The sequence below is a fragment of the Tamandua tetradactyla genome, chromosome 18, assembly GCF_023851605.1.
Source record: "Tamandua tetradactyla isolate mTamTet1 chromosome 18, mTamTet1.pri, whole genome shotgun sequence".
Classification (NCBI taxonomy): domain Eukaryota; kingdom Metazoa; phylum Chordata; class Mammalia; order Pilosa; family Myrmecophagidae; genus Tamandua; species Tamandua tetradactyla.
Window position 1 is genome coordinate 37,808,995 of NC_135344.1, and position 22,921 is coordinate 37,831,915.

General features: G+C 41.8%; 1 long non-coding RNA gene across 2 annotated transcripts in view; it reads left to right on the forward strand.

Annotated features, from left to right (window-relative positions):
* The first annotated feature begins 4,558 nt into the window (after nt 1-4,558).
* The window catches only part of LOC143662605 (uncharacterized), a 31,287-nt gene continuing 12,924 nt past the window's right edge, over nt 4,559-22,921 (forward strand). For both annotated transcript variants that reach the window (XR_013165452.1, XR_013165451.1), the window contains exons 1-2: nt 4,559-4,754; nt 16,779-16,938. This is a non-coding gene — a long non-coding RNA (uncharacterized LOC143662605). The remainder of the gene's footprint in view (nt 4,755-16,778; nt 16,939-22,921) is intronic.

The following is a 22,921-nucleotide window of genomic DNA, read 5'->3' on the forward strand; positions in this document are numbered from 1 at the left end:
TCTCCGGTTCCAGCATTGTGGGCTGGGACTTCCAAAGCCTGTGTCAGAGGCAAAGGAGCCTCAGGAAAAGAAAAGGGCAAGCAAAGCCCACACTTTTTAGAGATTCCAGTTGATTCCATTTGAATCAACTTTCCAGTATTCAGCATGACATGTGTGCCAGGCAGTTTTCTCCATTTTGGTGATTCTCGGATGAAGATAAATCAATCCAGAAATACTTCTGGAAAGCCTTAAAAGTTTGGATAATCTTCGACTTGATAATTTGTCTAGGAGCTTATTCTAAGAAAATAATCTTAAATATGTGGAAATATTAGCTGAGAAGATGCCTTTCTTTTTTTTTTTTTAACTGAACAGTAAAAAGCAATATAAATAACTCAGAAATAGGGGACAGGCTGCTTAGAATACACATGTGATACAGGTGCTATGCGTTCTTGTGCAGTGGGGCCACTCAGGTGGAAATGAAGCCAGTCGACATCAGTGTCTTTATTTCTACAAGTAAATATGCCAAAGGTTCCCAAACTTTTTCTAAGTAATTTTTCACAGCAACATTAGGCCAAAATAAATACCTCATAGTTAGATTTATTAAGTATGTGGGCTAACTAAACTAATAAGTATTTATGTCCTCACAACTTTGTGCCTGTTTGGAAAAACATCACACCCGGATTGAAAGAAAAAGGTATTTTTATTTCATTCTTGAATAACTATAATTATTTACTAATGGGATGCATGTGCCCACTGAGCTCTGTGCAGCTTCTCAAACCTTGCCATCAGATTGGACTGCCACCCTCATTTCCTGTTCCACACTGATTTTCACACGTGCTTGTTTTTTGACACAGCCATGGTGGGAAGCCCAGCTTTTCAAAGAAGTGACGATATCAAATGCAGTGTGAACTAATGTTGAAATGGAACAACCTCAAGCTAGCAGTTTGGTGGTGTCTGGCAGATATTGAGTGTCACTGTGTGTTCCCTGAAAGTTAAAAATATCCTGCAGCTTCCTAGAGTGCCTCAGTGCACAGTTTGGGAACTGCAGAAATATGCTCTCTTCTATTTTCTTGAAACATCCTGTCTTCTTTATTTGTCCTTCGTGGTCTAGCTTTTGATAGACACATGAGTATAAGAAATACACCCCTCTTGACTTCTTGACTGTAGTAGAAGCAAATCAGTCCAAGAGCATGATAAATAGCCATGGATCCTTAGCCTTAGTTTCAGGAAGACCGGAGGGCATGGTTGGGGAACCCTCATGCTGGGTGTGGTTGACTCACCCAGAGAGCACAAGCTCCATGTAAAGAGGGCGGCTTCTACGGGTAAACATTTTTTTAGAGAAATGCAGAAAATATGGACTTTTATGTGAAGTCTCCCCATATTTAAATATTGGTAATTCATTAATATTATTTGTAAACACTGAGTAGGTCAATACTATTGCCTCCCAAACAAAGCATGTCTGTGGGCGATATTTAGCTTGAGAGCCACCAGTATGGCACATACAGGGTGGTGAGTTATTCCATAATTATTAAAAATGACATTACTAAAAAGCAGGTCCTTACACGGAAACATGTTTGTGATATGTGAAGTGAAAAAGTTAACCAATAAAAATCTTGGTACTATTCTTTATGAAAGCTATTTTATTCATAGCAAGGAGAATAAAAGGATTTATAACCAAATGTCAAAATGGTTATCTTTGGGTAGGGAATCATGGGTGATTTTAATTTTTGTTTCCATTTTGCCTCTCTGTATTTCTTAAATTATTTTTGCAATATCATTTTGCATCCAAAGCACATTTTGTTTTGCATCATTTTTAGAAGGAAAATACAGAAAATCACATGAATGAGATATTATTAGACAAAACAAAAATGCAAAATGAGGTTATATACAAAATGGCCCCTGATTTTATAGAAGTGCATTGATTAATGTTAATTAATCAATACCATATAGTACTGGTGATATAGTAACTGATGAAATAAGGGGGTTAGTTTTGAGCTAAATGAGTAAATTTATATCTAAGTTGCTGATGGGGTTCAGGATTGAAGAGAATTGGAGGCTGCCATGGCCAGGAAGGAAACTGCGTCAGGGTTCCCAGGACCATACCAGGTTCACTAGAGGAATCACAGCATGCAGCTGTACTCACAGCCAAGAGATATTCCAGTGAAAGGATACAAAGCAGGTAGCAAAAAAAGCCACATTGGGATAAGTGCAGAGGAAACCAGCACAAGCTTGCATGGGTCATCTCCCCCTGGAGCCACCCAGGATGTGCTTAATTCCTTCAGTGACAAGTCGTGACATGTGTGAAATACTATCCAGCAGCGAAGCCCCACAGTGACTCAGTGCCCTGGGTATTTACTGGGAGCTGCTCATGAAGGTACTCTCTGCCTAGTACATATCCAAATTCCAGACTCCCAGAGGGGTTATTAGACATGAGATATTATGAGACAATAATACATTTGTCATAAATCACATTGTTTATAGGAACAACCCAGGCAGAGTGAGCCACCCTTATCAGTTAGAATATTATGGAGACACTCTTGAAATCCAAGTTCCCAGTGCCATCCAAGGACAAGGTTGGAAACAGGATGTCTGAGGACAGCAGTCTCAGGCCTGCTCTGTGAGCTCTTCTCTGCATAGAAGCCTGCATGGGGGAAGTGAGATTGCAGCAGGCTATGATTTATGAAGTAGAGAGAAAAAGAGAAAGTATTCTAGTTGTGACCGATGCTCCCCAAATCACACTTTTTTCTTTCCAGAAACCAGGGAATCTTAAATTCAGAAGGGATCTTGGAAGTCATCTAGGCAAGTACTTTCCAAAGGGAAAGCACATGACAAGAGGAGAATGGGCAATATTTTGATGAATATTTTGTATTTTAATGTTTATATATTTATTTTGATAAGTGTTTATATATATAATATAAAATATATAATATTAATAGAGTAAATAATAGTAAATAGCAGAATAAATAACAGTAAAACCCTGATACTGCAGCTACTATTGCTTAGGGCATGCAAAAATTTTTCTTTTTACTGAGTCAAGTTAAAGACAAGAACTACATAAATCGCAGCGCAGGGGTCAGAGGTCATGTCCAACCCCTTGAGGGCTGCGTGATGAGCGAACGGCTGCAGTTGATTAGCCCACCCTCCCTCCTATTCCAGAAATCTCACTATGGAAGTCCATGCTTTTGTTATGGACTCTACCCGGGTTCACATCCTTCATCTGTAAAGTAAAAAATTTGAACTAAATGACCTCTAGGGCACCTTCCATATCTACGTGACAATAGTTCACTCATTCTATGAGACATGTAATGCAATAAATGGAATTCAATTTTCACACAATATTTTCTGTGTTTCTCTCTTTCTTCCGTCTTTTTTTTTTTTGTATAAAGCAAGATACTCCTTCATGAAACAACCGTTGTTTATTCACTATAGGGATACAAGAAAATATACAAATCACCAAGATTTGGTTGCACATCAATTTCAGCATCTTAAATCTTAAATTTAACCTACCCATTTCCCCAATTCCTTTACCAGTTTCCACTCAAATCCTTTTTAGGCTAGAGACACTGGTGTTGCTGAGTTAACCTGGTTCTTTATGACCCCCCTTGACAGCCCACTAGGAGAAGTGAGTCCCTAGCTGCTTACTACGGTGGTTCTACCGCAGCCTGCAAAGATACGAACCACAGTTCTTAGCCATGACCTCTGAGAATTCTGAGCCCATGGAGATCAGAAAGTAATTATTAAACAGGGAAATATACCTTTGCAATAGTCTTGGAGGCTTTTTCTGGCAAGAAAGCTGAAAACCCAAGCTATGCTTTCTGACTACAATGCCTGGGGGACCCCAAAGCAAAAGAGCCTTTCTGTTTCATCTACCAAGGCCCTAGGATAGAAACACCCCATAATACCTGTCAAAGAGGTTAGCCTGCTGTCAAGAAGAAGTCCCTGACTTTCAACATTATTATTTCATTCAGAAAAATACCTGTTTTGTGTGAGACCCTGTTTTAAGCACTGAGAATATAGCAGTCAACATGGTTCCTGCCCAGAAGGAGATTATGTGTCATTAAGCCTCAGCCATAGGGAAAATAATGGCCCAGTAACCTCACCCTTGCTCATCTGTCTGTGTCCTCTACCAGTTCTTTCCCCTTCATTCATATCGGACAACACCCTAGGGATTTGGAAATCTAGATCCCATCCCAAGGAATCCAAGCAGCCACTGCCCTTTAAGATTGCTGAGTCTGACTCTTCAACCAGTCATTCTCTCAAATCTACAATGAGATCTGCTTAAGTACATTTAGATGATCTTTCCTGTGAACCATCCTGTATCAGAAGCCCCAGGAAAAAGCCTGTCCTTCCTTGGTCCCTGTGAGGACATGATCTGGTCTGTTCCTTCTACTTGAACGTCTAAGCTGATGCTTGTAAGCCCGTCCATGGCAGGGGTGAAGGGGGTGGGGGATACCAGGACATGCACCTGATCCAGGGGCAGCCCACCTTGAGGTCTTGGTCTGGGAGATTTGTCTAAAGGGGCAATGTGACTTTGGCAGGTGGTGGCGGGCAATCTGATCTCATAATGAGGCTCCTCAGGCTGTTGGGAGTGGGAGCAAATGTGGACACACTCACACATAGTTGAATCCTGGTGAGAAGACCAAAGACTGGTGAGAAGACCAAAGACTCCTGTTGCTGGGGGCACAAAATATTCCTGACCTCAGAATAGCCTCGGATCCTGACAAAAGGGAACCTGTTGTGCCGTTGTCCTGTGAGGAGGCCCCACTGGGCTTGAGGTATCTGCACTTTTGTCACCCCCCACCCAAAAGGCTGTCATAAGACATTCTGCTGCCTTCTGTTCTCCTCCTCCCTTCTCATCACCCAGCACCATTGCCTATTTCTTGCCTCTCTGAACTGGAACCTAATTGAATTCCTGATTCTGTGGACTTCCTACAGGCAAGGGGAAGGCTTTGTGGATTTTCTGTGTGCTCAGCCCTGTGCCAGGAGTCAAAAGGGAAGGGAAAGGAAGACTGACAGCCCTCCTTCTGTCAGAACAGATAAGGCATTTGAGCCTTACTTGGCTTGGGCACTCCCCAAGGCAGTTTCCGACTGAGCCAGAATGGATGGTGTGCTTGTGGTGAGTGGTGAGTGGTGTCTGGAGGAGCCAGCTTAGGGCTGGGAAACGTGGCTGGATGGAGAGGAGTGGGGAGGTTGTCCCTGTTATGGAGAACAGCATGAGTGAAGGTATGGGGTGGGAATGGGGCAGTCACTGGGCTAGGAAGGAGAATGGGTGTTGCTGTGCCCTGCAGTCCTTTCTCTGCCATCAAATTAGGGGAAGCCAAATAGATGTACCAGCCAACCCGCCCTCTTAGTTGCCTCATCAGGCCCAAAGTACCCTGGTTCAAAAAATGAGAAAAAGGAAAAAAAAAAAAAAAAAAAAAAGGAAAGAAAAGGCCTCATTACATGGGTGGAAATCCTCATACCAGAGATAAAATTTTATGAATTGCCTATTGTTCAGCACCCCGTATTTTTGACATTCCTTATTTCACATACAGTATTTTAAACACGTGAGACGTACACATTACTTCTTTTTTTGTTGTAGCCTTTTCATTTTTTTTTTTTCCCTGTCTTGGCTTACTGGGTATCTCTGAAGTTTTTGATACTGAAGAGCCCATTTCATGTTATTTATGACCCTGCTTGTGTGAAAGCTGCAGCCTATAAATCGTCAACACAGGCCGTCTAATCCCAACAACTGCAAGGTTTTGTCAATGTAATTAAAAGTTCCCGAAGCCATTGGAATGTAATGGGCTTGGAAATGACACCACAGGGGCAAGGCGAACAGGCCCAGGAAGAGGCGGCTATAGCTCAAAGGCGCTCGGTCTGGTCTGGCTGCTGGGCTGGGCTTCAGTAGGCCCAGAGGCTGTGGAGAGAATGGGAGGGCCTGGGTTTGATCTGACCCTCAGCCCTGAGACTGAATTCCTTCTGGTAGAGGGGCACTGAGGTTTTGATCTCACAAACCCATTCAGCCTGGTGTACAGGAGTGGTCCCCTCTGCCGGCTGTGAACATTCTGCATTGTGCCAGGAAGATTTCTAGGAGCAGGGAAATGAGAGAGCCTTGCAGACAGGGCCTGAGCCAAGGATGGAGGAGAAGGCATCTTGGTGTTCAACTTCCCCCCAGAAACAGTGACCCTTGTGTTCCTGGCAGCTGCTCCCTGCTCTTCTAGACCTCCATGGTTGCTCTTAGGTGACTCCACATCCTACTGTGAATTTCCTTGGAATCCCCACATCCACCTGGAGTTCATCACTCCTCTCCCCAGCACCCTGCCTTCCAGCTGCTGCAATGTGATGATGCTGGATGAGATTTTCTGTTTTTGTGGCTGACTCACCACCCTGTGGGCACTTCAGGAGTGAGGACTGTGCAGTGGCTTTACTTGGCCTACCTCATAGCAGGTCAGCAACAACCACATGACAGGAAGGGAAAGAGGGAAGGATAAAAAGGAAATGGAAAGAAAAAAGTATGAAAAGAAAGAAAGGAGAAAATGATGAAAGAAGGAAAGAAGGGAGAAAGGAATGAAGGAAGGAATAAAGGAAAGATGGAAGGGAGAAAGTAAGGACAGAAGGAAGAAAGGAAGAAAGGAAGGATGGAAGGAAGAAAGGAAGGGAGGGAGGGATAATTGGTGATCTCTTCTCATTTCATGACTCTTTATTCTGTGGCAGTTTGATACTAAGATGGAGCCAGGGAGCCTCCTAGTATTTGTGGCCCTGGGTATCCCTGCCCACATGCTACCAAGGTTGGTGTAAGTAACTGATAGGATTTGGCAGAACTGATGGTATGTCATGTCCAAAGATTAGGTTATAATGGGCGGGCCGCGGTGGCTCAGCGGGCAAAGTGCTTGCCTGCTATGCCGGAGGACCTCGGTTCGATTCCCGGCCCCAGCCCATGTAACAAAAAACGGAAAAACAAAATACAATAAAACAAGAAAATGTTTAAAGATGTTTTCCTTCCTTCCTTCTCTCTGTCTTTCCTTTAAAAAAAAAAAAAAAGGATTGTGGGCTCTGTCTCTTTTTATCCCTCTCTCTCTCTATCTTGGATCGTTCACTCTGGGGGAAGCCTGGCTGCCATGTTATGAACAGCTCCGTGGAGAAGCCCACATGTCTCTGGTCAACAGCTAACAAGGAACTGAGGGCTGCCAACAATCAGGTGGGGAGCTTGAAAGCAGATTCTCCAGTTCCAATCGAGCCTTAAAATGAATGCTGCTTTGGCCAACAGCTTGACTGCAAGCTTGCAAGGGACCCTGAGCCAGAATCACTCAGGCAAGCTGCTCCCAGACTACTGACCTCAGAAACTATGTGGGAAAATAAATGTGTTGCTCAGTGATAGATGACCACGACAAGCACCATCTATATGTTGGTGACTTCAGATTTTCATTTTCAACCCAGACCTCTCTGTTGAACTCCAGAGCTGTTTATCTAACTGCCTACGTCATACCCACTCACTCTCTACATTCCAAAATTGAACTCCTGTTCATTGTCCCCAACCTACCCCGCCCAGAGTTCCCCTCACCTCAGTTGGTGGCAGCTCTCACATGACACCTACTACAGCCTCTTAATTGCTTCCTGCTCCCTTCTGTGGCCCCTACTCTATTTTCTACCAGCAGCCAGTGATCCCATCACACATAAATCAGATTATGACAGTCTTCCCAGCAAAGCTCACCAATGGCTCACATTTTCCAGATAATGAAAGCCAAAGTCCTTCAAGGCCTTTTACAGTCCAACCCCTATGATCTCTCTCCACTAGACTGCATCATTGGAGCCATGCTGGCCTCAATGCTGGTTCTCAAACATACCAAGTATACTCCAACCTTAGGGTTTGGCATACCTCTTCTCTCTGCCTGGAGCAATTTACCCAGTCATCTGCACAGGTCACTCCCTCACCTGTTTGCTCTAGAGCCACTTCTCCATGAGGTCTACCTTGACCATCTTGCTAAAATTTGCAGCCAACCCTCTGAACTCCCAAACCTCACTACTCTGCTGCTTCTTTATATTTTTCTTTACACAGCACTTAAAACCTTCGAAAATATTACATGATATTTATATTATATGTATTGCTAATCGTTTATGTCCCTCCTGGTGTTATATAAGCTCCATGAGGACAGGGACTTTATTTTTCTTTTCTCTTGGTCTATATTGTTCATTGTCGTATCTCTAGCACAAAGATCAGAACACCTAGAACTATGTGTCTGGCACATAGGGTAGTCGATAAATACTTGTTGAAGATAGGAAGGAAGGAAGAAAGAAAGTCAGGGAGAGATGGTGAGAAGGAAGAATGGAGATAATGAAGAGAAAGAGGAAGGACTACCCTATGAGAGCTCTTGTGTTGTGGTTTGAATTATTGTTTAGTAATGCAGGTCCTCTCCCAATCAAGACTGTAAAGTTCTTGAAGATAAGAGAGTGACCTTCCCCAGAGTACCCAGTGCAGACCCTACTGAGTCTAGACCCAAGAGATGTCTTCTACTGATGTGCCTCTGGCATGCCAAGAGCCCCTCAGTTTCATTTCCCCCATAATCCAGCAAACCTGTGTATTTTAATTTCTTCGGTCATTTGCTGCTGTTCATATCCAGCCTCACTGTTTTTCCCACTTCATGCCTTCTTCTTCAAGACCACCCATCTCTTGCCTCAGACCCTTCCCTCACCTCTAACAGACTACCAGAACATACCACATTTGATGCTTTTCAGTGTATTTTCTCTCACACACAGTACAATAAATACCACCCTCTCCAAGAAGCCCTCTTAGTCTGAGAAGAAAAAGTCAATGGTCTCAGTATCTCTGTGTTTGAAGGTTAAATTCTGCAACATCTGGCTTCTTTACTCATAATTAATGTGCATTCTACTGGCTTGAGAAAATGTAGACGGTGCATTTTTCTTGACTTGCTCATTTCATTGCCATGTTGCCTCTCTGATTAAATGTCCTCAGAGGACAAGAAACAGATCAGTCTCCTTGATTTCCAAGAGTTCCAGGTCCAACTATGGTTTAAAAAGGCAATCATCCTGGAAGACAGGACTGTTTAGTAAGCAGGGGCCAGGTTGACTTTCTTTCCTTTTCCTACTTTAGAAATATGAAATGAAGAAACTGAGGCCCAGGAAAAAAATGAGGAAACTGAGGTGTGGGAAGAAAAAGTGACCCCCCAAAAATAAAAGCTCCCAAACCCTTCCAATCTGACTCCATATAGTATTGTTAGCATTGGGGCTTTTGTCCAAAGTCAAATAGTTAGAACATCCCCTTGCCCCTACCCCTAGTTCCTTGCACAGTCAGTGCTAATGGTAGACTGAGAGTTGGTTTAAACCTGGCCCATCACTTTTTATTTGTAGGATCTTGAACAAGTTGTTTAACCTCTCTAAGCTTTAAATTTTTCATCTGAAATATGAGGATGGAAATACCTCTCTCACTGTGTGGTTGGGAAGATTTAATTAGAATGTCACCAAGGAACTGAGCCTGTATACTTAATTTTTAAACTTTTATCCTCATCACGTTAACTTCAGACTAGAAAAGAATAGAAACAGATTACATTTTCAACAAAATCTTTGTCTATTTGTCACATTCAGTTCAAGTTGGAAAAGTTGTCAGAAATAATGGAAGTACGTAAAATAATCTATCCCCGCCTTGTCATTAATAGCAAATGTTATATAGTGCTAGCAAGATCCTTCATCAGCAAACAAAGACTCAGTGATGTTCACTAGACTCGACTGACTATAAAAAGAAAATGGGAATCTGACATTTTGGAAAGATTTCCAAAAACCAGAGCAGAAACAAAAAGCGCTTTCTGGTTGCCTCTTTGTGAAGGATCAGATATCATAGCAGATGGGAAAGTGGGCAAGAATTATGGACATGGAACAGACCTCAGGTCTCATTAACCAGCTAATTCATATAACCAGAATGTCTCATTTCCTGAGAATTCCAATGAATGAGATTTTACAGGATGCAAATGTTTGGAGGGTGCATTTCTCCTTCTCATCAGTGACTGCAAAGATGCCCTGTGGTGCAGTGAAGAGTGCATAGGGCTGAGAATAAGGGCACCAGGGTTTAGGAGCCAGATATACATTAATCAACCGACAAACCGGTCAGTTCTATCCATAAGTCTCAGGATCACCTTTCACCAAATGCTTAGTTGTTCTAATGATACCTGAGTTTCCTCAATCTATAATTCTATGTATTTCTACTCTATTTTCAATTCTTCACCTAAGTCCCACATCCTCCATAAAGGTCTATACTCATTCCTTACTTGACTTTGCATAAGTCCCCAACTGGGTCTGAATCTCCATTACTGTATCAGTAAAATGTGAGGGTTGGATCCGATGAATTCTAAAGTTCCTTTGAGATCTGACATGGTATTGTCTTAAGGGTGTACTTATTTTAAAAATATTATTATTCATTAAAAGATTATATTTATAAGGCATTCATCTCAAGTATTTTAAACGAAATAAAATTAAGATACTCATAAAGCTACATTACACAGTATGGTGGAAAAACCAGTGGGCTTTAGTTACAGTCCTTACCCAGCTGCTGACAAGCTTGACTGTCCAGGACAAGTCACTGCAGCTCCCTGGAATTTTTTTTTTCCCACTGTAGTAGATTGAATTATGCACCCCAGAAAAAAACATGTTCTTACTCTTAATCCCATTGCTGTGGACATGAACCCATTGTAAACTGGATCATGTGAAGATGTTATTTTCAGTTAAGGTGTGGCCAACTGAATCAGAATGGGTCTTCATCCTATTACTGGCAACTTTATTGAGAAGGCCACAGGGAGAAGCTGGAAATTATCAAGAACGCTGAAGAGGAAGGAGAGGACATTCCCATGTGATGGGAAAGCCAAAAACCCAAGGATTTCTGGCTGGCTAGAACGCTACCAACCCTAGGAAGGAGTAAGACTTTCAGCTCTGAAACCATGAAACAATAAATTCCCATTATTTAAGCCAACTAATTGTGTGGTATTTGTCATAGCAGCATGGAAACAAAGATACTTTTTGATTCCAGGAAGTGGGATGCTGCAACGACAAATACATGAAATGTGGAACAGCTTTGGAATTGGGTAATGTATAAAACTGGAAGAATTATAAGATACTTTCTAGAAAAAGCCTAGATTGCTTTGACAAGACTGTTCGTAGAAATACGGATGTTAAAGGTACTTCTAGTGAAGTTTTAGAAGGAAATTATGAATGTTTTATTGGAAACTGGAGGAAAAGCAATCCTTGTAATAAGGTAGCAGAGATATTGGCTGAATTATGCCTTAGTGTTGGATTGAAAGTGGACCTTGTAAGTGATGAACTTGGCTATTTAGCTGAGGAGATTTTCAAGCTAAGTGTGGAAGGTATAGCTGGTATCTTCATACAGATTATAGTAAAACAGGACAGGAAAGAGATAAGCTGAGGAGTAAACTCTTAAGCACAAAGGAACTCAGCAATTTGATGATTTGGAAAATTCTGAGCCTATCTAGATAGCGTGCTCTGAGACTAGGGCCAGAAGTTTCTCTATCAGGGACCTCTATGAGCTTTTAGGAAGTGAGTCCCCAGAGGACAGGGCTCCATGTGAGGGTTTAATTGAATAGCCCTTTACTAAAGAAGGTGTAGCTGAACATGAATCCAGGCAGCCACTTCAGAGGAGGTCAGGATTGGAAATGCAGTTATCCAGGAAGGATCTGTGGAATGTCTCTTTGTTTGATGGATGGTTTGGACCCCCTTGAACTACACAAAATGCTGACAAGTATTTTGCATAGTTTTGTATGAACAGAAGCACTGCTATCTGTATGGAAAAGGTGAGAGAAGGGAGAAATTAAAGGAAGAATAACTTCAAGGCAGAACCATGGAAGAAGAGATCTGGACCATAAAGGTATCCTAGGACCAAGAGAGAAGGTCCATACATATATGGGGAAAGGGCAGGTCTGCCCCTCCACTTGCAGTGGTCAGGGCTTCTGCCCTGATATTTGGGAGAGTTTGGCCTCCACTCCAAAGCAGGGAGAGAGTGGGGCCTATACCCATGTGTGTGAGGAGATTTGGCTGCCACCCAATATTCTGGGTGGAGCAAGACAGTCAAACCAGTGCTCAGAGAGAGTGAAGCAGGCCCCAGCATTCAGAGATAGCATGGCCACTACCTAAGTGCTTGGAAATTGTGAGGATGCCTCTATAGCAGGCCCAGAGGAGAAAACAATGATACACAAAAGATTATCAGAATTTAGCATCTAAAGGAGTTTACCCTCTTGGGTTTGGAACGTTCTTGGGAACCATGACCCCTGTTTTCCTTAAATTTCTCCCTTTTGGAATAGGAATATCTATCCTATGTCTTCACACCATTGTATTTTAGAATCAAATATCTTGTTTCCTAGGTTTCACGTGTCTACAGATGGACAGGAATTTTGCTTGAGGACATTTTTTGCCCATAACATATTTTGATGAGATTTTGGATTTAGAGTTGTTCTAAAATAACTTGGGGCTTCAGGGATGTTGTGATGGAGTGAATATATTTTGCATGTGGGAAGAACATGTCTTTTGGGGGTCCAGAGGGTGAACTGTAGTAGACTAAATTATGCACCCAGAAAAATTCATGTTCTTAATCTTAATCCTATTCTTGCGGATTTACAACCCATTGTAAATTTGACCTTCTGAAGATGATATTTTTAGTTAAGATGATATTTAGTTCAGTTAAGGTTTAATTAAGACCCAACTCAATTAGAATGGGTCTTAATCTTATTACTAGAGAAGGCTATAAGGAGAAGCTGAAAGTCAGTGGAAATCCAGAAAAAGAAGGAGAGGACATTGCCATGTGATAGGAAAGCCAAAGAACTCAAGGATTTCCAGACAGCCAGAATGCTACCAACCTCAGGATGAAGCACACCTTCCAGTTCTGAAACCATGACACAATGAATTCCCACTGTTCAAGCCAACCAATTGTGTGGGATCTGTCATAGCAGCCTGTAAACTGACATCCATATGTACTAGTTAGTCTTTGGATCCCTTCCACTTCCCTGATTCTAAGACTCATTACTCTGCTGTATAATTATCTGCTCAACTTCAGTGAGGGATCATAAGGAAATACACTGCCATGATGAAGAGCAAGAGGGAAATCCTTGAGGTCTTCCCTAGCTCTAAAATTGCAGCTTTGCATCCTCAGACTGAAGTGTCTCCCTGAGTAAACTCACAATTTTACAACACCTTCCCTTGTGTGAAGTCCAAGAGTCCCTCAGAGTCTAAGACCCAAGACAAGGGTGTTTCTTTCTTTTCTATCTTCTTCCTGATTTGGGTTCTTGGAGGTGGAATTTTTGGTTTTATAAACTTGCTAAGCCAAATTTAATCATTAGAAAATGTGGCATATACTTGGTAGCAGGATTGCCAGTCCTGATTAAGATTAGCACCCTGCTCCAGATTCATGGGTGGCATCTACCACAGCCCAGAAAATTACATTTAACCTTGGTCTCTGGGTCCGAACAAAAGGGAAGGTGACTTTCAATGAATTCTCCTTCATTGGGGTGATGCACAGTCAAGCACATTAATTCACACAGGCTTTGAAATTGATTATATAAAATGAACAGAGTTACCCATTTTCAAAGGACATATCTGAACTCAAAATGGTTCCAGTTTTGTAGAAACTCCTGTGCAGCAGGATACTCGGGACTCCTCTGGCTATGGTAACCTGAAAGCCCTACCTTATCAAAAACAATGACAAAATATATTTCAGTACCTCATTTAGAAGCCAGATTAGTAGAGAATTCCTTAAACTCTATATGTAAGTAACAAAATATATACCCTCTGCACATCTGATAGCTTCCCACAGAGCTTTTGCAATAAGTAAAGCCCAGGTGACTTTCCCTCTCCTACAGTGCTCAAGAAGCACTTTATTCACTCTTATCTGACACATAGTCCCGATGCTTTTAGACATATATTAATGTCTAGGTGATAGAAGATTATACATGGCAAATTAGAACTGAAAGTGGGTTATGAGAGACATTGACGTTTAGAAGAAATGAAGTTGACAATTTGAGACGAAAAAGATAAACTATAGACTCAGTGCAAAAATACAGCAACTCAGGGGCAGGTAGCCTCATGTAAATCCCTATCCCAAGAGACTATTGCATTGTTCAATAATGAGTTATGTAGAAAAGGCTCCATTCTATTCCAGTATTCCCTGTTTAAGAAAGTTGGGAGGAAATAATTTTTGTCACAAAAATTGTCAAAAAAAGTTGTTCAACTTTTTTTTTTTAAAGCTTATTACTCATGAGATCCATTTGTGGGCAGGAACTTTGATTCATATCTCTGTGTCCCCAGCACCAAGCACAGTGCCTGGTATACAGCTGATACTCAATAAACACATGATGTTTTGAATCAACATCAAGTGTTTGAAGGGCTATGTTTTTCTGGAAAATTCACTTATATACATCATCATGTTTTTCCATGACTCACTGAACTAAAATATTTATGGAGCACCTAATGACACAGGCCACGCAAGGTCTTCATTCTTAGGGAATGGGGCTGGATCAAGAACTCCAGGTGTGAACCAACCTGGTACCTGGCTCTGCAGCCTGGGCATACCTTGAGACCCTGGCAAAGTGTCATGTCCATTTGGAGAATCCTAAGACCATAAGGATTGGTGTTCTGAAGAGAACATGTGGGGTGGTTATTTCATCTCATCTTCCTATACTTTGGGCTGTCCTGTTAAGTCAAAACTTCTTTTCTCTTGCTGGCCTTAAGTCTTAAGATTGGTTAATATATAATGGTTAAGAAATCACTGGGTTGGGTTGTAGGAACCATACATTTGTCTCTTGGATTATCCCCATGGTTCCTCTTAGATAATTTTATACTCCATACCTGTGTCAATAAATGGTCAAACAACTAATGAGAAAGCGGCCAACAGTTAGATAACTGACTTTAAAAAAATATTTTACTGTGCAAAAGGCTAAATTACTCTTTAGACTATGTTTATTCTCCTGATACTGATTTTGTTTGTTATCTATTGCTGTCTAACAAACTACCCAAAACAAAGATTTATTATTTTTCATGATTCTTGTGGCTGAGGAATTTGGGCAGGGCTTGGCTGTGGCTCTTTTGCTGTCTGCTGGGTCAGCTGGAGTTGCTCAGTTGGCTGCATTCAGGTGGTGGTTGCGCTTGGTTGGAAGGTGCTGGAGGGCTTGACGTGCCTGTCTGCTGCCTTGGTTCTCCTCCAGGTGGCCACTCTCTTCCCATGTCATATCTAATCATTCAGAAGTCTGGCATAAGATCTTTATAGCATGTCAGTTGGCTTCCCCAGAAAGCATGAAAATGGAAGCTGTTAGTCTAGGTCAGGAACTGACACATGATCATATTTACTTCAGTATATTGGTCCAAGAAAGTCACAAAGCTAACCCCAGAAGAGGTTAAATAGCTATCACAACTTGATGGGAAGGAAGGGAAGAAGTGATGGCAGCCTTGGAAGTTATCTACCACTGAGTTACTGTTTGCCTGTTTTCAATTAATTGAATAGACTTTCAGGCTCTAAGAAACTTGAGTTCTTGGACAAGGGCTTATTCATTTTTGCATCTCCAAATGTCTTCCACAGTTCTGGTTCTGGGCTTGGGGTTCAAACTGAGCCAATAGTTTTTGACTGAAATGGAAGTGCATATGTATGTGTTATGTATGTGTGTGGGTGATTGCTGGGGGTAGAAGGATAACATTATTTTTGGTTGAATATTTGATTCATTAATGTAAGTGATCTGACATAGAATAGAAACGTCCGTGATTTGTGACCACATGGGTCAAGCTTTCCCAAGCAGTGTGGACGCTCCAGGGCCTCAGCCCAGTGAAGGCAACTGGTATGAGATGTCACTGAACCTTTTCCAGGAACTTGGGTTTTGAAGTAAAATTTAAAACCACAGGGCTGATTCTGAGGGTTTAATGGCACCTCTCTATTTACCTCCCAAACAATCCTGTGCCTTCATATGTATTAAAAAAACATTTTTGGGGGAGGAAGTCTTAGATACTTCTAAAATCAGAATGTCTTTGCATATAGACATAGAGAGGGTAAGGAAGCATACATATGCACAGAGTTTTCTGGCTTGATAATAGGACAATGTTCCCTGGAGGCAATAACAAAACTCTACCACAATAAGCAAATCTTCCTTTCTTGAAAAGAATGAGTTGATTCGGCCATAAAAATAACTTTCTATGAGAGAAGTTTTTGGTGGTAGAGAAGAGTTCTGAATTGTAACCATTCATATTTGTATATCAATTTACAGGTTTTCAAAGTACTTTCAAATATATTAATGAATTTAATCCTCACAATTTTAGTAAACAGAAGTTGCTATGTGCATTAATTATTCAGCTAAAAAAAAGATTTAGGGACAATAAGATACTTGCAGAAGCGGACATAACTGCTAGATGTGTTACGGTTAGAACTGATTCTGACATCTTGGACTACAAATGCCATGTTCTTTCCATATCATGGGTCTGTAGAAAAAAACCTTATATTTATACATTTTTCTCTAAACATTGTCTTTCCTTTTGTGACTAAATTGAATAGATTAAGGTATGCATTTGGTAACTTTTGTAATTCTATTGCTATTGCCAATTTTAGGGGAAGGCTTGCCTTCTTGTTTCTCTCCCAAGTTATTTTCTACATCAACTTCATCAGCAACAAAATAAGACATTTAAGGGTGTATCCTGTTAAGATTTTTGAGATGAAAAATCTCATCATAAAAGTGACTTTACTCCTAATCACCTCAAATCTTGGGTTTGCCAGTTTTGTCTCATTAACTAAGACATGCCATCTAAGGGCTCAGGATTTAATTGCTCAACAGAACCTCAAGAAATCTGTCACCCAGCCCTTATCATCAGTGACAGGATAATCGTCTAAATTCTCTCGGACGGAGAGCCAACTTTCCTTTTGCGAAACATTCTTGGGAAGAGATACTGGAAGATCTCGGGTCTGTCATTCACCAGCTGTGTGACATGGCTTAGGTAAGTCAAGCCCCTCACTGGGCTTTACTTTCCTTGTTTATAAATTGGAGGCTTTGGTAGATTATCTCTAAGATGCTTGTAGTTTTGACATTCTATATTTCTGCCTTTCCATGGTTATTCATCCAATATCTACTCTTCTGATTTTCAGGAATTTTCTTCTTGTGCAATTCTTCCTCCTTACAATTAAGTTCTGCTTCTCAGCAGCTCCCTGCTCGCCTATAAAATCCCTGCTTCAGATTATTATAAAAGCCATCCTGTCTCTCCACAAGGTGTTTTCCCTTCTCCTACAACATGAACTTTCTGTTCCAGCTAAATTAGATCTTCTACCCCCAGCCCCAATAAGCTTTATGGCTCAGTTCACAAATACTAGACACCCTGTGATCCCTTGTTGACCCCTCCAGCTCACTCCAATAACTCTTCTTATCTGAAGCTCTAGCTTGGCCCTACTGCTATTTATTTTACTGGATTTTCTGGTTAGTATCTTTATCTTTCCAAGTAAATTACAATCCACTTGATGCAGATATCATGGGATTCTCTCTTCTTTGTCTCTGCTGGGCCAAACCCAGTTAGTCTGGGGATATCCAATGGTATCACTCTGCTCCTAACCCCTTAGCAGAGTCTGTCTCCCAACAATTAGGCACCAGAATTAGGAATTGGCATTTTGCTGCAGCATCAACACAATCTGACAGTGACTTCTGGTTATGTCATACGGGGTTCTCTCAGATTATGCCTCCAATGAAGTTTTTTTTTTCCACTCCTATAAGTTGAATGGAAAATCTCAGTGACTATAAACCATGAGGGGTCACTGTTGGGAAAAGAATGGCTGTGCAGGCAATGATACACTACATTAAAACCTTCCCTGCATAAACCAGATACTTACAGCCGCAATTTAAACTCATTTTCTGTGAAGCTGTCCCTCATATGGAGGAGAACTTCTCAACACTTTGCTGCCTTCTCTTTATTTAACCAAGTAAAATGATATTTATATTGACCATTTAGCATTTTTCATTTCTCAGTATTTTGCTAACAAATACCCTTTGAACTGTTGGATTGATTATGATGAGATTTGTTGCAGTATTAAACAGCCTTATGATGCAGCTTGAATTCTATCCTGCCCCAGTGAATACCCAGAAACAAAGTGGCTGTCACTAGCTGCTTTTTAAATGGTACAACTTCTATAAATTTGAATTTGTACAATTGTAAAGGCAGAGTTGATATTGCATTGGCCATGTTTGTGGGCCACAGTTCAGCTAGGCCACTAGCAGAAAATATATTACTGCTTTTAGGATTCTCGTTTAAAATGTGCAAATAACTCTTGAGAATATTTACAAACTGCTAATTAGGATGCACAACAAATAGGTCAGCTACGTTTGTGAGCATTTTGAAACCATCATGGATGATATAATGACGTTTTTATCATCAGTGTTTAATAAAAGCTATTTCCACCTCTGGGCCCAGGACTTTGGCACACATTCATTGCAAGTCAAAGGAGTTAATAACCAGTAATAAAGGAAAAAGGAGCCAAGGAATATCTAAGCTGGGAAGTGGTGGGAGAAGGGACATTCCTCAAAACATGGAGGAGGGACCGGGCAGCAGCACTGTAATTGTTCATCACAAGCCCATTACACAGCGAGACTGGGAGAAAGAATACCAGGGCTGACCCAATGAATTCCTTGGTTCACTTGCTTATTTCTAGGATTAACTGCAAGTTTTATTGTTTGCTTCATGACCAATAGGATCTCATTTAAATAACCCCTAGGTTGCACAGTGGGAGAGTTTAAAGCATGGGGAAGGACAGAAGGATGGATATTTCACCCTTCTCTCACTCTCACTCACACACTCACATACACACACACCCATTCAGTTGTCTGCCTTGGAATTTCCAAATCATTTCCATCCTTGGTTACCATGTGTGGTGAGAAGATAGTTTGATGCTATAACTCTCCTGTATTAGTCCCAGAAAACTCACTGAATCTTGAGGAAAGCTTCCCTTTAATCCCAGTGCCAGGCCCAGGACAAAGGGCTGGGTCTCAAGACTGGGGATGGGTTGTGGGGCAAGCCAAATGTAAGTGAAAGACTTTCAGCTCCAGGAGGAGAACTAACATTAACCATGTCAGACTCCTGGTATTCACTATCATTTAAAACATTTTACATATATTTTCTAATTTGATCAATGAAAAATTCTGCATGATAAGGCTGAGTCCATCACTCTCAGTTTGAAAAACAGAAACTTCTGATATTCAGACAAATCAGGCAATCTACCCCAGTGGTATATTTGAATCTTTGGAACAGAAACCACCTCTTTGATGCTGCAGCCTGATCTAAGCTGGGCAGCATGACCTTCTGACATTTGCTGCGGCCTTAGGGGCTTCTGGGAAACCAGTGGGGGAGACAGACAGAACTTCAGACCAGTTTCTCTTTCTCATTCTGCCACATTTTTGGGCAAGGCTCTCAAGCTCTCTCAGCTCAGGTTTCTCTTTGTGTTAACTGATAGTGGTGTTGGGGTAGGGACAATCATGCCCAACTTTATTGCTTCCAGGGAAGGTGAAGGGATCCAGAAGAAAGGGGCTCAACAATCCTTCAGCACCCATATCTGGGGCATTCACTCTAACGCTTTCTCCCATGTGATGCTAAACAGTACTTGGGACTGTTTCATAGATAAGGAACTGGGTCTCAAATTTTTCAGTAACTTGCTCAAGGTATGAGGTTTAATAAGCATCAGAAGCTAGGACTCCAGCTTGAGTCTTGTAATGCTCTCACTGGGTACTGCAGTCTTAAATGGGTTAATGGCTGAGGTATTTTATATAGACAGTTATCCCAGTGTAAGAGGAGCTGGCTAGTGTTTCAGCTTAAGCATCTGATGTCTTGGGGGGTTGTGACCATGATTAAACAGAAGAGGACCCAGAGCTCTTTGATAACTGTGGCGTGGTTGGAAACTGCTCCTACCTTCCATATAAATTTTCAGCTTCAGTTTCATCTATTTTGGATGTCACAGATTCTTTCATCTATTTACCTATGAAACAAATATTTACTGAGAACCCATTAATGGCCATGGAGCTGAGGATGCAAAGAGGGAGAATGAGGAGTAAAGAGGCAATCGTAATAGATATGAGAAGGGCTCGAAGAGAAGAAAAATAGAGGAACTAAAGGGATTTAGTATCTAGAAGGTACGTAGAGCCCAAGATGGGGGACGAGTGGATAGAGACATGAGGCTGGAGGGGCAGGAAAGGTGGGAGGAGATGTGCAGGAGCAGGAAAATGGCTGGAGCCAGGCATTTCCCATGGAATCTCAGGAATTACTCTGGGCATTGTCCTTGCCATCCTGAAGAACCAGCTAGAAAGTCAGTACATGGACATCTTTCAATTTAGGAACATCTGGGAACAGGGTGAATGTCTTTCAAGCAAAGCACCAGCAGCTGTTTGCTTCCCTGGCCTGCAAGTTCCATGGCCCTAACCCTGTCCACTCTATTGCAAGACCCCAGCTGGTACCACATCCTTCCATTCCTCTCTCCACCCTCACAGGCCCTAGAGGACTCCAGAGGAAGAGTGCTTGCTGGCGGAGCCTGGTTGCAATCACGATGGGCCATCAAGACTGCTAAAACCCATACCACACAAATGAGCATTTAGTGCCACACTGACCTTGCTCTTCACCAGTGGTTTCAGGAGTACTCTTCTGGTATCCATATTATATATATATATTTTTTTGCATGGTCAGGCACCAGGAATTGAACCCGGGGCTCCGACACAGCAGGTGAGAATTCTACCACTGAGCCACTGTTGCACCACCCCCATATTAGATTCTGACTCCTTGAAGACAGGGGCTTTGTTTTGCCTCCTGCTCTTGTATTTCCATACTGACTGGCACAGATTTAGGTACAGTGTAGTTGTTTTTTGCTAGTTGGAAAGCTACTCTGAGTTAAAAACTTCATTTTGAGCCACAGAATCATGGCATGCAGGAGCTTATAGGGCCATGGTGACTATATTCATTTCACACATGAAGAAACTGAGGCCAGAGAAGGCAGGTGAATCATTTAACGGCTTGCACAGTGAGGTCTACACCTGTGTGCTTTTATTTTCAGGCCTGTGTTTTTTTCCATAAGACATCATTTGCCTACATCTCTAAATGAGCCCTGAACTCAGAAGGAGAGCACAGTGCCAAAGTTCCATACACATGTGTTTCTTTTGGCCCTCTTGTGTGGATATAATGGGGCTGGTTGAGGAACTGAAGTCAGGGGGCCTTGCCTCCCGTGGGTGAACAGTATACTCTGAGCTTCCCTGCACAAGTCTTTCATCCCACCTTAGTTCCAGCTGGTTTGGTCTCACCCTGGGTCAGGCATACATCTCTCTTACTTTCTTTATCTTCTCTTCTTCTCGTCCTACTCAAGTCCTGCTGGGTCTTCAGGACCCACTTGATGTCAGCCCAATGCCATGTGATTCAACAAACATTTATTTGAGGGCCTCATAAATGCAAGGCAATGTGAAGCCAGACACTTGTTGGGGGAATTGAGGACACTCGTGTGATAAAACATATTCTCCATCAAGGCTCCAGGAAAAGACTGATCCATAAACAATCAAGACTTTTCTGTCCAAGGCTGAGAATAATAGTAGTGAGGATCATTTATTGAGCACCTACACAGTACTAGACTTGGCTCCTGGTACTTTACTGCTAATCCTCAAATGGCCAGAGAAGATAAATATTTGATGCAGTCCAGTGTATGCAATTTCCAGTTTTTTGTACTCAGTCTGAGGTTAACTCCAACTCTAACCCTTGTGATATTATACCTTTGGGAAAGTTACTTCACCTCTTTGCATCTGTGGTCGGGGAGAATAACAAAACCTTTTTTTCAGGATTAAATGAAAAATTGCATGCAAAGGGCCCAGTGTTAGGTAAGTGCTTGGTAAATGGTGATGGAAAATTTGAAGGTTCTAGGAAAAGTGAAAACTCTACAGTGGAGGTCCAGGTAACATGCTGTGGCAGGACAGAGGCAGACATGGATTGGGGACGGCTATAGGCAGGAAGCATCCTTTGATTCAGATCACTAGGGATAGGGAGGATTTGATCGGGGGTACAGAACTGGTAATGGGATCTGACTGCTGCCCATAATGACCTGTTTTTGTGATTTTATGCACATTCACAGGTCTCTGGGGTGGGTTATCAGACTCAACATTGTTTCAGAGGCTAAAGGACTTTCTTGACATTTTCTCCCTTTATTTAATCCTTTCCTTAAATCCAATATAAATTACAATCTTCACCAACTTGGAAAATGGAGACCCCCCCAAGCTTCCCATTACCTTGTGGACTAAGAAGACAACAGCCTGCTGCAGACTATCCGTGAAGTCCTGGTAAGACAGCTGGGCTCCCCTTGACTTGAATTTTGAATAGACCAGTTTCTGGTTTTTCGTTTTTTGGCTGCCCATAAACAAAGCCTTGGTGTACTCTGAATTGGAATTTAGCAGTGTTGGGAACCCTAAGCAATTCAGACTGTATATACCAGGAATCCTTAACAGAACGCCTCTGGCTTCTGTTGCCCAGGGCAATGGGGCATAGCATTGAGTAAAATGATTTTACAATGACCTACATGCCAGGAGAATTGGAAAATTAGATGAAAGGTTGAGGAAAACAAGTAAGCAAACAAACAAAAGTCCCCACATAGAAATAACAACCATAAGCACACTGAAAATCAACAAATATTTGTGGTCTAGAATGAATGAATGAATACATGAATGGAATTTCTCCAAGAAAGTCCTATTCCAAAGTCATCAGCTTATTTTAGAGGATGGTGGAACTAGGTCTGTTTCTTGGGAGCTGTCAGTGCAGAATTAAGTGTGCTTTGTGGTGCTTCCATTCCGGGCAGTGGATTAGGTAGGACTTTTCCTGAATCAAGCTCAGGGCCATTTAAGCAAAGGGAGAGACAGGGACTGAGGGATGCAGCCAGGAAGAGGCTACACCTAAATGTCAGGGTAAAAACTCATCCTGGTCTGAA